This window comes from Boleophthalmus pectinirostris, unplaced genomic scaffold (genome assembly GCF_026225935.1).
Source record: "Boleophthalmus pectinirostris isolate CB_2022bp ecotype Guang Dong unplaced genomic scaffold, ASM2622593v1 HiC_scaffold_14, whole genome shotgun sequence".
NCBI lineage: Eukaryota > Metazoa > Chordata > Actinopteri > Gobiiformes > Gobiidae > Boleophthalmus > Boleophthalmus pectinirostris.
Genome location: NW_026571047.1, coordinates 10719947 through 10733943, shown reverse-complemented (window position 1 = coordinate 10733943; position 13997 = coordinate 10719947). Strand labels below are relative to the sequence as shown.

General features: G+C 40.0%; 1 protein-coding gene across 2 annotated transcripts in view; it reads right to left on the bottom strand.

Annotated features, from left to right (window-relative positions):
• The window catches only part of cpped1 (calcineurin-like phosphoesterase domain containing 1), a 61463-nt gene that overhangs the window by 36569 nt on the left and 10897 nt on the right, over nucleotides 1-13997 (bottom strand). The window lies entirely within an intron of this gene.

Genomic DNA, 13997 nt, shown 5'->3' with positions numbered 1-13997 from the left:
CCAGTTAGAATTATTCCGGCCTTACTGAATCCCGACAGGATGGTTTCGATTGTCATTGAAGTCCAGGCTTTGTAGATTCATTCAGTTACTTCCAGGAAAGTTGCATGGCGCACCCGCTCGGTTGCCGTGAGGCTGTGTTCTCCATCCCCACTTTCCGCCAGTCCCTCACAAGTTTCTCGCTTACTCCAAACTTTCTTTCTGCTGTTCAATCACCGCTTTTGGCTGAATATTTCACTATTTGCAGCAGGACAGCAGGCTTTTTTTGCAGGAGACATGCGCAGTAGAGTGAAGTGACAGTGGTATAGGAGTAAGAGTAGTAGATACTGACACACAAGCCTAGCGCGCCCTCTCGCGGCTGTCAGTGTGAAAATTTTAATATATAAGTCACACCAGAGTATAAGTGGCAGGACTACCCACAGCATGAAAAAAAACATATAGTCCGAAAAATACGGTAAGTGCTTTTCGCAACTTTCAGAGATCAGAGTGGAGGTTTGCTGTCACTGTAATGCTAAGAACAACTAGCATTCTAACAGCACACTTCCTAGTTTGCAGACAACAAAACTGGCTTCATAATTTGATGAAGACAGAACACTGCGGTCTCATTTTGACCCATAGACTGTATATAAAATGTACAACAATGCCAATGCCATCTCTTAAATGCTAAAGTATTCGTATCAACCCACTCTACATGATCCTGGTGTTTTTATTTTACTACATTATCCATTTCAATTCCTATTCTTAATATGGAACTCAGCTCCAAATTCGCTCCCTAACTCTTGCCTCGATGAGCTTCATTTGACTGGAGCGGAACACTCTCTTAGTCCACTTATTTATACAGTCTGTGACCTTAAGAGCTGCTTTTATAATACATCTGTACTGGTGCAAAACAAATCTGACTATTTTATATGAAAAAGATAGGGTACAGGCTCTTTAAATGTGAAGACTTAAAACACAAGAAAGTAGTTCAGTCGTCTTTAATCATAAAAGAACATCTCCCTTAGTGTCAGGCAGAGTGTGAGGGGTAGTGGGTAGAGTCGCCGAAGGGAGAAAGAATTATTCGGATAATAATGATGACAGTGCCGAGAATGATCAATGTGTTTTGCAGCTCGACTTTACATCACCATGGTTACGGACACGAGGAGCAGTGTTCTGGTGGATGCCTCTCTCTTCGGTCAGACCTGTCCTCTCTGACTCCTCGCAGCCACTTGCCATGTTCATTGGTCCGGAGTGCAAAAGCCTATTTGCTTTAACAAGATCTGGACTATTCATGATAATAAAATGCCAAACTCGATACTCGATATACTCTGCTTCTTTTATATTACCATGAGGTCTTATCTGTGTAATTCCTCAGCCGTACAGGTAGGTTCCATAGTGGTCCATGTGCGTATACGAGTCTATATGAGCTTATACTTGTTCTGATACAGCTCAAGGTCATTCTAAAGATATTCAGGAAGGAGTAATTTCTGTCATGTGAAAGTGACTTTTTTCGTATCGATACCTGCTCAAATGTGTATCTAGTTCCGTTTAGTTTCAGTATCAATTAGTATGTGATTTTTGATCCTTTTGACAACAGCACTGCAGAGGAGATGCGTGTGAAAATGAAGACGCTTCAAGCCAAATTAATCCATCAGAAGTGAGAATAAAGAACAGGGAATGCGGAAGAAAATCCCATATTATTTATAATTTACAACATTATCAAACAGACCTAACAGGCTCTCAAGATGTTTCTCTCTTCTTTTTAGCTCCCATTCCTTTTTCTTATTATTCATCTGAGTAATTATTTTACTGGCCTAGTTTTGGAGCAAACGGTTCCTTGAATGTTTGGATAAGATGTTACATAAGAGGCTTTGGCACACTGCTTCCCACCAAGCATGGGAAGTCAAATGTGGTTTCAAACAACCACGTGATTGTAAAATACATTTTGGGCAAATTTTTTATCACAGCAATAACGCTCTACAGTACTGCACAAATGAGTACACAAAGTATCTTGTATATACTGTATGAGACAGGAGTAGGAGTATTTTGTACCACTGCTTTTAATTCAAGGGGGCAGTCCAGACAGTTCAGATGAAAAACAAAACCAAAAACTGTATATAACAATGTAAAAAAAAAAAAAAAAAAAAATAGGGATAGGACACATGATGACCTTGTGAGATTTTTTTCCCATTTAGTTTACATCTTGGATAAGAGAAGTAAAGGGCTGGTAAGTTACTCTCTTAACTCTTGAGGAGGTGTGGTTCCAAAAGTAGTTCTACTATTACTCCAAAAATCTTAAAAATAAAAAATGCCAAACTGGGATTGCACAATTATTTTACTCTAAATTATTTCAAAATTGTCTTATTCTCATGGACCTAATCTTGTGTCTCGCCCCACACCTAAAAAAATACAACTTCTAACAATACTTTGAAAGAATCAGCTTGGGTTTCATTCTCAGTGGTGTGATTTGAAAAGTGTAAAAGTTTTTTAATAAAGACAGAGAGAAAAAGAAAGCAGAGAGAGAGAAAGCACAATTAAACCAAAATAATACGGTTTTAAAATTACAAATTGCTATTCCAGTGAAAGCACCGTCTGTGGTGGTTGGTCAATAGAAAATATTACTTTCTGGAGCACCATAACTTGACTAGATTTCGATTAAACAGCAATGTGAACAAGTCTGTCAAACTGAAATGTAACCCAAACAGGCATTTGGCCATTTTCAAAAGCTGCCACTGCTCAAGACAAACCAAGGCCTTGAGGTGCAAATGCTACGGCTCCGAAAGCTTTTTGGTAGACTTGTTTAAAAGAGAAAAAAATAAATCTCAACCAATTTGGAAGATTTATGCAGTGGAGGAGCATGTTTTGTGGTTAGCATTGCCCCGAGGTCTGTCCAATTATTCAACAAGCTTTGAAAAACAGGCTTGGATCTCAACTATCAAAGAAGATTTTAGCAAAGCGATGACCTTGTCTGAGAAATCCAATAAAACAACTCAGTGGAAAAGGCACTGACACCACCAAAATGTGAATGCGACAAGCTCAGTGAATGCTAAGATATTCATTGCTTTAGTTAGTCTAAACGTTTGAAAATGGTGTTTTTGCTGAAGAATGTTCAATGCTTTTATCCAGCAGTTGACATACACTTCATCAACACGGCACGCTATAATTATCAAATCGTTGCTAACCCTATAATTAAAAGGTGCATTGTGTAACTTTTCTGGTGGAGGCTCCGTCACCTTCTTGTTACTATGGATATGTCATTGCTCTGTCTGGAACGTTCCACAGTATGACAATAAACAGCTCTACCTTACATTTATTTAATTACAGGAGGAAAAAATACCCAGAAAAACAGGTATTCTGACTCTGAGCGTTGTTGCCTCTCCACAGATCTGACCTGTAACTTTGGTCTCTTTGGTTTGGTTTCTATGAAGTTAGATAGGTTTAATACCATACTGTGAAACATTCTAGACAAAGCAACACCGGACCCTTCACCAAAAAGTTTCACAAAACACCTTTAAGTACATGTTTCAGTATATGGTTTTCGTTGACTTAATTTTTGGACATTTTTATAAGAGACGAATCCCATTCCTCGTTATGTTTTTAGTATACACTTAGTATTTTCTTCCACTGCTGCTCAACCATTACTAATATGCATTATAATTGGACAGATTCTTGGAGGCTGTAATAAGCACGTCTTCCTCCCATATAATATACAACCAATTTACAGAAATGTCCAACTAATAGGAATAAATAGGATGCACATATTGAAGACGGGCTTTTCAGGGTGTAGATTTTCTGCATATATTTGCTTGCCCCGATCTTTGGCTTAAGCTACACGTGTTCGGAAGCGAGGAAAACGGAAATAAAAACACAATGGAGTCTTCCCGTCTCTCCGGAGCGCTGACTGAAAGGCCTTGTTGGTTTAATGAGATTGCAACAGTGCGATTCTCAAACCCTGACAGCAGACTTCTCATGGCAGGCAGGTTCTCGTTGAGCCTGTCCAACCCGGTAAGCACTTCTCTCCATTTCCTCTAAAGAGCGCGCTGCTGGGACCGCACACGGGCCCCGGGTGCGTGGGGTCCTGCTGTCGCATACATTTTCTGCGCTTAAACAACTGGGTTTCCAATATGAGGAGATGGAGGAATTGGTGACTAACTCTCGCTCCCTTCGCCGCTGACAGCCTTTGCTGATGTGGCACTGGACTCTAGCTTATGAGGAGGCAGCTGCTGAGGGGAATGTGCATAAAACAAATCTCACTACTTTAAAATACAAACAAAGCACTTTTCAAAAGTCAGAATGTTTAAGGGATGGTGAAAGGGAACTTAGAAGTTATGGACATTCAATTGTAATGGTAAAATGGACCTAACCTGACCACTGTACTTAATTAGGGATGTCTGATCTAGGCAATTTTAGAGTATCAGTTGGATTGGATTTGGTGAAAAGATTGGGCAGATATAGTTCATGGCATCCTCTGACGCTGCAGCTACGCCCAGAACTGCTTAAACACAGACTGAGGAGGCTCTTAAAAAGATAAAACATTATTAATGACAGAGCTAGTGTTTGTTCTGCCTCTAACATGTCTTCATGGATCCTTAAGAGTAAAAACCAAACTTTGGACAAATAGAACAAGATCACTTGTTTATATATAATAATATGGTAAAAAACGTGAACGTGAGATAAAACATCACCTACTGGGTTTGTCACTATGTTCTGAAGCTGCTGTACTGTGGAGGACATTATTTTATAACAAATTGTTAATTTTAAGTGGGCCTTTATATATCTCATTGGGGTAAATCAATTAAATGTCAGCTGATAATAACTCATGACATGATCATTTGATTATCAAAGTTTCTGAAAGATGCACAGAGTAACTTAAAGGTGCACTATGCAACTTTTCAACTGGGGGTCCATCACCTGTTCTTTCTATGGATAAGTCATTGCTCTGCCTCAAATGTTCCACAGTGTGACATTAAACAGCTCTACTTTACATTTATTCAGTTACAGGTTGCTTTATGGCTCAAAAATACCAAGAAAAACAGGTATTCTGATGGTGAGCGGGATTGCCTCTCCACAGAACTGACCTGTAACTTGGCCTGGTTTGGTCTCATTGAAAACAGAAAGGTTTAATGCCATACTGTGAAGCATTCCAGACAATGCAATAATATCTCCATGGAGAAAAGCTGGTGGGGGACGCTCCACCAGAAAAGTTACAAAATGCACCTATCACCTATCTATTCATTATCTCATACAACTTCCAGCAGTGCCCAATCTGAAAAGCAGTACCTAAATAAATTACGTTGAAGGCAACGATTTGTGGCATAAACTAGCCATTTAAATTTTCAATTACCAAATTAAGTGTTGTTCAACTGTGTTTCTTGTCCTTTTTAAAGTAAATGTCTTTATTATACAACACCATCTTAAATGGGAAATTCCAAAGCTTTATTTAAAGTTGTAAAGTGTTGAGCTTTCATAACCAATTACCACAACCAACTACAACTAAAAAGCCATCTCCCATATCCTGACAGTTTTTTTTTTTTTCATGTCTGCTTACAGCAAAAACTGAACACAATTAGAGAGGAATTAATAAGCCAGGAAGTTTACTAATTACTTACCAACCTCAAAAGCTTGGAGCAAACAACATAGAAAAAATGGGGAAAACAAAGCTCCAAAATGCTTACTCGTGTTCCAAAAAAGCTCTTCTCCGCAGGTCGTCCCTTTCAAACTCTCCCATCCTTGGTGTTGTGCTCCCTGGAGAAAGTTCTTATCTGCTCTGGATGCTAATTACACAGATTTCCACACCAGTGTGTTGAGGGGACGGGAAAATGGGGAAGTCCCAAGGTAACCTCCACTTCACCTTTTTCGAGTTTTTACGCACTAGCCCGTACTCCAACATCTCTGTGTGCTGTATCAGGCGTAACATTCCTCGTCGAAATCCCCCCGAGACCCAGCTTGAATCCTTTGTAGTGCTCATTAGGAGAGAGTTAAGTCCAGTATGTTTCTCTAATCTAATCAGTGCTCCTATCCTCCCCACCCATGGCACGCTTTATCCTCTTCGTTTGTCAGCTTTGAAGGAAAAGTGAGCGAAGGAGAGTGAGGAGGACGGCGGAAGGTACTTGAGAAGTCTTTTGAGATGAGAGTGGCGCCTCGTGGTGTTTGGGGGCGAGGATCGGAGCAGAGATGGGAAGGTTCGAATGGATCCAAAATACAAGCCGTTTCTCGAAAGTGTGTTAATTAAGTTCAGTTAATGCCCATGTCAGATCTGTCCATCGAATTTTATCAAGATTATTGTTACTAAAACTAATATCTAGACTAGGTACGCATTTGAGCAAGTACTGATACTAAAAAAAAACAAAGAACTAGATATTTTAATCAGACCAAACTGTAGCTTTCCCATAAAGTTTTAGTGACATTTCATATCAGAACTACCGTGCGATCTCATGGAAACATAAAGGTGCATTGTGTAACTTTTCCACTGTATGGAAATAAATGTAATAATCATAATGGAGAAAAGCTAATGGACAGATCTATGGAGAAGCAAGTCTGCACATGATAAGAATTTGTGTGTGTGTGTGTTTTTTTTTTTTTTTAAGGATATTTGAGCTATAAAACACCTATAACTGAACAAATACAAGGCCAGATATGATTAATGCCCTACTGTGGAACATTCCATGCAAAGAAATAACATCTCCATGGAGACAAGCAAATAACAAGCAAGTTACATAGTGCACCTTAAAAAAAGAACTATTATATTATGGAGCATGTTCTTTAGTATCAAAATAGAGTTTGAAATTACCACTACTACTACTACTACTACTACTACTACTACTACTACTACTACTACTACTACTACTACTACTACTGCTACTACTACTACTACTACTACAACCACTACTACCACTGCTGCTACTACTACTGCTACCACTACTACTACCACCACCACCACTACCACCACCACTACTACTACTTCTACTACCACTACCACTACTACTACTTCTACTACTACTACCACTACTACTACAACCACTGCTGCTACTACCAATACTACTACTACTACTACAACCACTACTACCACCGCTACTACTACTACTACTACTACTACTACTACTACTACTACTACTACTACTACTACTACTACTACTACTACTACTACTACTACTACTACCACTACTACTACACTACTACCACTACTGCTGCTACTACTACTACCACTACTACTACTACTACTACTACTACTACTACTACTACTACTACTACCACTACTACTACTACTACCACTACTACTACCGCTACTACTACCACTACTACTACTACCACTACTACTACTACTACTACTACTACTACTACTACTACTACTACTACTACTACTACTAAATATTGAGCCAGTGATACAATCTATCCATGTGAAAGTCTAGTGGGAACTGTGACACCACATAAAGGAGCTTTCAGGGTACAATAACACCACAGAGCTTTCACTTTGCAGACTTGACCCGTGTTTGGTCAAATGTTTTCTGAAGCAAATCAAATTCTCAAATGTTGAAAATATGGTGTGCTCCAGTTCAGCAAAATACCAGGGAACATCTTGAGACAGTTTTGTGTTTTCCACTCTACATGCTGGATTGAAGAAACTTGTTTTCCATCGCAGTGCGGGTGAAGCTCTTTTAAAATAGCCCATGCTGTGCTTGTATTGCCTGTTAAAGATCATTGCTATGCTTTGAACTCCTGGACACTATTTGCTTATCTTGACCCGGTCCACATTGACCATTACAGGAACAAACAAAAGAGTGTTTTATGGTCAGAGCATTTGGGGATTAAAGCCAAAGAAATACTTACAATTTACTACACTATGCTACAGTTCGGAAATGTGAGATAGAGTACAAACAGTTTAGTGGTAAAAGAGAACAAAAAGAAATGTTGTACAGCTCCGTTTCACACGTTCTAGTAGCTAAAGAAATATAGATATTCATTAATTATGTATGTGTTTTTGTTAAAAAATACTGGTAGACTTGGTATAAAGACCTGCATGCTTTGAGACTAAGCTTTGGAAGTAGTCTTTGAAGATAGTTGCAGGGAGGCGAGCCGTCAATCATTTTCCATGTGAGACAGAGGACTAGTCAGCTATTTGTATTATGTAAAATGAATAATCTACCGAAGCTTTTTGTTGGGAAAAAAAAAAAAAAAATGTCCTCCTTTAAGTCCAAATGAATACTTTTTTATGCACTATATGTTCTCAGGGATTTTAATAAATATTACTGTTCAGACCTTTAAAGGTCGTATATTACATAAAATGACATGTAAGATTTAAGTCATGTTAGAATGTTGCTGCCTCGTCAGAAATAGACCTGGAGTTGTGTTTTGTTTCATTCGCACATGTTTGAGTAATCTTACATTATTAGTTTGTCTACATCCTCAAAGCTCAAAATGCTCTGCTCCACCTTGTGATGTCATGAATCGGTAGTTTTCAAGTTAACAGCTAACTTTTAATTTTAGTTCAGTAGAGATTGGCAATTCAAGAGATGAAATCATCAAATGATTCTAGTGAAGGTGTATGAAGTTGCAAAACACAGAGGAGCAATTTCCACTGTTGGGTAAGTCACTTTAAAACTGTAATGTGTTATTTATTACTTGTTAATGTCATTTCAAAGTAATGTAAGACAGGACAGGACTGAACCAGGACTGAACCAGGACTGAACCGAGGACTGAACCAGGACTAAACCAGAACTGAACCGAGGACTGAACCAGGACTAAACCAGACTAAACCAGAACTGAACCAGAACTGAACCAGGACTAAACCAGGACTAAACCAGAACTGAACCAGAACTGAACCAGGACTAAACCAGGACTAAACCAGAACTGAAGCAAGACTAAACCAGAACTGAACCAGGACTAAACTAGAACTAAACCAGGACTAAACCAGAACTAGAACTTGGAATCTAGGACCGCCCCTGAGAGAACTCCGAGACTGTGGAACTGGATATCTGCAAAGAGTGATCGGGTGTCAGCTGTCAGCTGCCACGTGGACCACAGAGTTCTGCGCCAGTCCACGTAGACCATCAGGTCTGGTGGGCGCATCTCCGGCGTTTCACCGCTGCTGATATCGAAAAAACGAAAAACCCACCACTTCAATCCAGGTTAAAAAAGCATTGTAACGCGCGTTACTCACATTTGTATGGAGTAAAATATTAAATTTTGTTCCCGTGTAATGCCTTACATTACTGCGTTACAGAAAAAAGCAATGCATTACAGTAATTTGTTACTTTTATAATGCATTACTCCCAACACTGATTATCACAAGAATTCACAAGGTGAAATAGAGTGTTTCCAGTTTGAGAAAAGAACCTAAATATGAAGGATTTGTGTGTTAAACATGTGTGAATGAAACAAAACACAACTCCATGTCTGTTTTTAATGAGGAAACAACATTATAACATAGATTAGAAAATAGTGTAATATGGGCCCTTTAAGAAGGTCTTTATGAAATCATTTCTGGTGTAAACATAATTATATAAAGAATACATTTGTCACTGTATTAGCAAAATTACTTGGTGGTACTTGGGAGACAAAGCTTGGGGGTACTTGAATACAAAAAATAAGAAAACACTACACATCACGTCTCACAGAACATATACATTTGCTGGAAAATCGTGACAAGGTTAAGATTTGGAACATATAGAAAGAAAACCCGACTCCTTTTAGAGCTGAAACAAGCATAACTCTTTAAAATGCTTGCAAATAGATTCTTGATGAGGTTCATTAGCGACGAGGAGAAGTGTATATGTTTGCATAGGCCCTGTCAAAACAAAGTGAGAAGCGACCTCCAACAAATGATGAACAGCCCCGTGCGAGGAGAGACACGCAGTGAAATCGGCGGCAACTGAAATGCTCTCGCCAATTTCCTGTAGCTGTCAGGAAGAAGTGTCAACAATGGCGCTTGACAAGTGACTCCCCGTGGTCGCTATCCGTTGATTCTGTATCGTAAATAAACAGTTTAAGTTGAAATGTCAGGCGGAAAAGGCAATAGCTGTGATGTCTCCTGTAGCCACGGCGGTTGACGGACGTGGTGCGTAATGAGGATGGCGTGCTCAACCTGCCGGACTGGAGATGACGGTAATCAGGCGAGACGCGGCAGAGTTTAAAGGTCCCCCACGGGCGCAGGTTTGAACTTGACGCTCGCCCTATGCCCCCGCCCCGTCGCGTCTGAAATGCATCTGGCTGTGACCTATAAACGCGAGGGGGGGACCGCGGGGAGTGGAAAGCTGGACGCCGGCCATGTTTGGGTCTAAATAGCGCAGTCACAGAGTTGATAAGGACGCTTTGATGCCCGGAGCAAAGACTTGTGATTATGGAGTCTCATGACGGTCTGTGTGAAGCTAAACTGGTGGCTATTATGACCCAAAAAAAGATCTCTATGAGTAAGCCAAGGCGGATCTGTGCTGCATGTGAATAACTTGCCTTGAGTCAAATTTTAGGAGGCCAAGGACATTGTACAGATGGCATACGCGCTACTTATGGCATCTCGCTAACTAGTGCATAATAAGCTCCAGTCCTCCACACATGATTATACTTTCAATGTGATTTAATTATGCAAGTAAATAGATTCAGACTGTGCGGATGAGCAGAGGGGAAACGCTTGTGTATTTTACATTAGACACATACAGTAGCTTGAATGGTATATTAGTAACATGATTGTATAGCACAAAAATGGAAGGCTTAGGGTGGGGTGATACGTCAAAAATAATGATCAGTCACAATTCACTTTTTATTTTTTCCTCATTAAAGGGCTCATATTGCGCTATTTTCTGATCTATGTTAAAATGCTTTTTCCTCGCTGCAAACATACCTGGAGTTGTGTCTTGTTTCATTCGCACATGTTTAACACACATAACCTGCATATTTAGGCTGAATTCTTTCAAACAGAAAACACCTTGTGATGCCATGTTGTAATACAGGAAGTGCTCTACTGTGTTTTTAAACTTCAGACACCTTCACTAGAATCATTTTGGATGATTTCATCTTTACCCATTCCATCTTTACTGAACTAAAGTCAAAAAGCAGATGTTAATTTGAAAAAGATAGAGCATTTTGAGCTTTGGAGATGTAGACACACTAATTATATAGAATTAGCGTATTTTTTGGACTATAAGTCGCACTTTTTTTCATGGTTTGGGTGGTCCTATGACTTATACTCCGGTATGACTTGTATATTAAAATTTTCACACTGACAGCCGCGAGAGGGCGCGCTAGGCTTGTGTGTCAGTGTCTGCTTCTCCTATTACTTACTATTGTCACTTCACTCTCTACTGCACATGTCTCCTGCAGAAAAGCCGCTGTCCTGCTGCAAATAGTGAAACATTCAGCCAAAAACGGTAATCGAGCAGCAAAAAGAAAGTTTGGAGTGAACGAGAAACTTGTGAGGGACTGGCGGAAAACGGGGATTTAGAACACAGCTTCATGGCAACTGGGAGGGTGCGCCATGCAACTTTCCTGCAAGTCATTGAATGGATCGACAAAGCCTGGACTTCAGTGACAACCGAAACCATCCTGTGGGATTCAGAAAGGCTAGAATAATTCTAACAGAAACTGATGCTGAGTCTGATGACAGCTACGCAGAAGAGGAAGCGGAGCTTTATTTACCTCCAGAGAAGTTCAGAAGTGAAACCGAAGATGAAGAATTCAGTGGATTTAGTGATTTGGACTGAGATGGAGAGTTTGCTGAAGGTATGTTGTTTATGCTCTGAATAACTGTTCATATGTGACGTTAACAGCCTATTGTTCTCTGTTCTATTGTCATTACTATAACTTGCCTTTCAAGATGAAATATCTTGGTCTCCGATTTTATAAATTTACCTCCAAAAAACCTCCAAAAGGTTCGGCTTATAGTCCGGTGCAACTTATATATGTTGTTTGCTTCTTCGTTACGCATTTTTTGGCTGATGCAACTTATACTCTGGAGCGACTTATAGTCCGAAAAATACAGTGCTAAAACATATGTGAATGAAGCAAAACACAACTCCAGGTAAGTTTTTGATGAGGTAACAGCATTGTAACATAGCTCAAAGTCCACAGGAGTCAATTTTGTGTAATATAGGCCCTTACAAATAATTAATTTGAATTTCACAAACATAAACGAGACAGACTTTTACTGTGCAATGAACTCCAAACATCTTGCAGAGGATGAAGTGTAAAAAGCCCCGAGCTGATCACTGACGATTTGAAATGATTGCCTCTTGATATGATTAAAATTTGATTCATTGTGCAGCCCTAACCTGGAGGCTCAAGGGACTGGTCTGTAAAAAAGAAAGAAAAGCTTCAAACTGTGCCATTTTACTCAAATCTGACTAAGTAAAAAACATACCCAGAGATTTTTATAGACACCTTTTTCTCTAGCTTCTACTTCCCTACAGCAAGGAACTTCACGCTGGTTGCCTAATTATCATGCAAAGGTAGTCTGGTTTGGTTAGCTCCTCACAGCTCTTTTTTACTCAATATTACCACCACAGTCAGCTACGCCAGTTCCATTCCTTCCCCGCTTATAAAATCAGACAGCTGGGCGTAGCCAAAACAACGCATCACGGTCACTTATTTCATCACAGTGACTTTAAACACGCTAATATCTCCTGCCAAGCCACAAAAACACAAGAGTGGAGCTTGGTCACTTTGTATTTGCAGGTTCTTAAAAACATCCGAAGAAAAAACACAGCGCGGGCATGTGTCAAATACCACTTGTCGTTCCAAACAAGGTGGGAAGACAAAAACACCGGCGAAATGATGCTGTTTACCCCGACCAGCTATTCGGTGAGGGCCCCCAGAAAATCTATTTGTCTGGCACGACAGTGGAAGCATCTGGTGGATAGGAGAACCAGCTGCTACGGTGGCATTAGGAGTCAGTTTTTGCTGTCCTGCTTCCAAGACATCTAATATGACAAACTCTCGGCATAACATGGAAAGGCTGAATCAATTGGACACTGATGGAAAGAAAAACAAACAGTCGTGTTACAAGAGAGGGCTGTAAATAAAAAAAAAAAAAGTGTCACATCCTCGCTCTGTAACCGCTAGTCAAAGTGTATGGCTTCGGATGCTCCCAGGTGGTTGTGGCAAGATAAATACAGCAACAAAGTGTGCCGGCTGCTTTTTTGCTTCCAGCTGCACTGTCTGGAGCGAGAAGCTGTCCGTGCCTTGCCTAAATAGCTGCTCGGTTTTCAAAAATGGGAAGTCTGGCGGGTTTGTGATCAATAGCTGAAATCATGCGCACGGAAAGTAAAGATGCCTGAAAATAGCCACAGGGCCGCGCATGCTTTTTCATAAATAAATAGCAGCAGCCGTCATGGGAAAGCTCATTGTTTACCGACTCTGGGCTGGGAAGCAGAGCAGACGGAAGTTCGGAACCCCAAGAAAATCTGAAATATTGTGTAATTGAAGCATCCCAAAGATGGTGCTCTTTACTGAGAGCGTTAATTAGATTATGGCTAATCTCAGAAGACAGCTGAGAATATATTAATCAATACGTTTCCGCCATGTTTTATTCTCTTTATAGTGACGAAAGCGGCTAAGCTAATGTTGATGAGGATCCAGAGTGAGAGTGGGAATATGGATGAAACTCTGGAACATAAGGAATTACTGCATAAATAATTTTCACTAATCATATAACTGCAGATGTTTGGAATATTTCACCATTTCATCAATTCATTTGCAATTGGATATAACTTACAGTTGCAATGACTTTATACCAATTGAAGCACATTTCAGTTGACACAGATTTTTTGTTTGTTTAAAATGAACAAATAAACTAGTTTAAAGAAGGGCCTCTCTGCTGGAGGGTGTGCCACCTGATAGTCTCTGTTAAGATGCCATTACCTTTCCTGGAATCTCCCACAGTAGCATATTAAGCAAGAAGTGTGGCCAAACCTTCTTGTCGAAACCTGATGTCAGATCTCAGCAAGGCCGGGCTTGGTTAATACTTGGATGGGAGAGCACTGGGAAAGCCAAGTGGTACAGTGTGGTGCCAGTTTAGGCAAGACACTTCATTC